The sequence below is a fragment of the Pteropus medius genome, unplaced genomic scaffold (assembly GCF_902729225.1).
Source record: "Pteropus medius unplaced genomic scaffold, Ma_sr-lr_union100, whole genome shotgun sequence".
In the NCBI taxonomy this organism is placed as follows: domain Eukaryota; kingdom Metazoa; phylum Chordata; class Mammalia; order Chiroptera; family Pteropodidae; genus Pteropus; species Pteropus medius.
In genome coordinates, this window is record NW_024350925.1 from 906,208 (window position 1) to 909,102 (window position 2,895).

Genomic DNA, 2,895 nt, shown 5'->3' on the forward strand with positions numbered 1-2,895 from the left:
GGGGAGCCTGGAGGCGAAAATAGTCGTAGTCCTCAGAGTAGGTACCTCTCAATCAGTTATTATCTCTGCTTCCTGTCTCTCCTCCTCCTGTCTATCTGCACCAAGGCTCCAGAGATATTTCCCTGAATACTTCATGAGACCTTCCAGTATCATAGAATCTCAGTAGCCCCAGAGGTCATCTGGTTTGGTCCTTTATCACATGCTTCCATTGCTTGAATATCTCTGGTAATGGAGTACTGCCTGCTTTTACAGGCAGGCCGTTCTAACTTCAGGGAGTAAATGCTACTACTAATTGTTAGAAATTTCTTCTCAAACACAGCGAAATGCTTATATTAGGGTGTCGCGATTAGGAATTGTTTTCTCTGCTTTTGAGACTGTCGGTAATAAGTTTTAAAAGGACTTCAAAAGGCTGGGATCATGAGCCGAAAGTTTTATTATCTTTTTTTTTTTTTGTCATTATAAAAAAGAAAGAAGAAAAGCATCTTCCTTTCGGGAAAACCAAATCTGCTTTTTTTATAACTTCCACCCATGAGATCTTGGCACCCTTGGAGAAATACACAGAACAAACCTACAGCTTCCGATTCGCCCTTGAGCCCAGTAATAAGTTGCTGACAGTGGACAAATTTCTCCCAGGATTTTCCCAGTCCCTTCACTATTGTCACCACTCTTTCTCTGAATATACTTTCGTCGACGTCTCTTTTGAAGTGTTATGCCTGCAACTGGACAGAGGGCCTCAGGTGTGGTCTGACCAGTGCAGAGTAGCACAAAGCAATCACCTCCTTTATTCTAGACATTATACTCTCATTAATACGGCCCAAGATCACAATGTTTTCTGTAGCAACCCAACCGTGCTTTTGAGTCATAGCTCATGATGAGCTTTCATTCACTCATAAAACTCTCTACGCCACATCTTTCACATCTCACATTTGTACTATTATATTTTGGAAATCAAATAAGTGACTTCATACTTGTCCTTGTTAACTTTCATTTTGCTATAATGAGTCCATCATACCAGCCTCTTGACATCTCTATGAAATCCGATCCTGTCATTTTGGCTTTCTCCCCCGGCTCCGTGTAATTTTCAAAGTTACGATGACCTACTGACCTTAAAGCAGAATCCTTTTGTGTCTAGTCATTCAACTGGCTAAGAGTCTGCCTATGCTTATCTCGATCCACCCTGCATTTCTACATATGGTCCCAAAAGCACCATGAGAGAATGTTTTGTTGAACTCCAGATATACCGTAGATATAGCGCTGTCCTCTTTACCCAGCGAGTCACCGTGCCGGAGGAAACCGGCTGAGTGGGGAATGATGTGTTTTTCCTGAATCCACCTTCGCTTCCTTTTGTAAGTGCTCACCAACCTTTCTTTTAACCGTTTGCTCTAGACTCTTGCCCTCAATCGATATTAAACTCATCGATCTATAATTTCTGGAATTCATCTCTTCTCATTTGTAAAACCGTGGAGCCACGTTTGCCCATCTCTGAGCCGCAGTAAACATCTCCTTCACTCTCCATGAGGTTTGCAAAAAGCCACCTCCAGTCGTCCCGCAACCTGAGCTGCAAGTCTTCACGATGCCCCGATGCCCCGGGCTGCCGTTGACCCAGGCTGGGAGATGGAGTTCCTTGGAGCAGCTCAAGGCTCTTCTGGAAGAGACTGCCTTTGGGAGCCTCTCTTGGTGCTCGCGCTGTCCTTTAGGAGCCGAAGAAGACCTGAGGGCATTTGTTTTCTCTTTGCGAAATCATTAGCAAAAGGAAGAGTGGGGTGTCCCATCACTCACCAATAACACCCAAACTGCTGCTGTTTTGAAGACCTCTGCAACCTGCCTTTCCGACCTGATGTCCAACCATTTAACCTGAATCCTCAGCTCAGGTCAGGTGAATCCCTCACCGCACCTCAAGCATGCCTGGACTGTCTCACCTCCATGCGACTGAGGCTTTCCTCTCAATTTGGAACGCTCACTGTGCCATCCATCCCAAACCCCCATAGCTTTCCTCGCAATGTCTCCAGCCCCTTTAACCTTGACCATGCAATTGAAGTCACATGCTAAATTATGCATTTCATTCATTTTCTCGTAGTTCAGTTTTGTCTTGCTGATAATAAGCACCCTAAAGGGGATTTCTATCCCTCACAGTATACAAACCAGCACAGGGCCGGGCCTACAGTCCTAGTAAGCATACTCACTTCCTATAGAGATTTTCACAGTGCCCAGTCTCTGACCCTTCACACACACCACGCGTTCAGACCCCAAGATAGCTGTGTCCAGCTCCCGAAAGGACTAATATAGAAACCAGATGAATGTAGGAATGCAGGCTGAACCCAGCCTAGGCACTAATGGTTTTCGCGATGTGAAATGAAGTCTAAGTGTATCCTCAGCCCCTCTTCCACCTTTCAAAGGCGTGAAGACCAACTGTGATCTCTCATCGATGGGTCACAAATAGGATTGGAGCTGCACCTGCTCCGGCACCTTGAGTTCTCAGAGGAGAGGCAATGTCCAAATCCTCTCCAAATAAAGAGCCTTCTGATTTGTACGTACGCACACACATGCGCGCACACGCACACCAGAAAAACAGGCCCAGTTTGGTAATATCTGAGACGGGGCAATCAAAACATTAGAACAGCAAAGACTCCGAATTAACCTAAGGAGGTCATGGGGTCCAGCCCTCTGCTTTCAGGAAGATGAACACTGGTGTTTCCCCTGTAGTCATAGTAAAGTTTTTCCTCGCGTCTAACTTAATCTTTCCCCCTCCATCATTCTCAGAAGAAATGGAGAACGGATCGCCATCTCTGTCCTTATTTAGGAATTAAATTGCTGAAGATGATAGAGCGCACTTGTCACATAGCAGCTACTCCATAATTATCGAATGTTGCCTCATCATCTCCCTCCTTTCTAGAT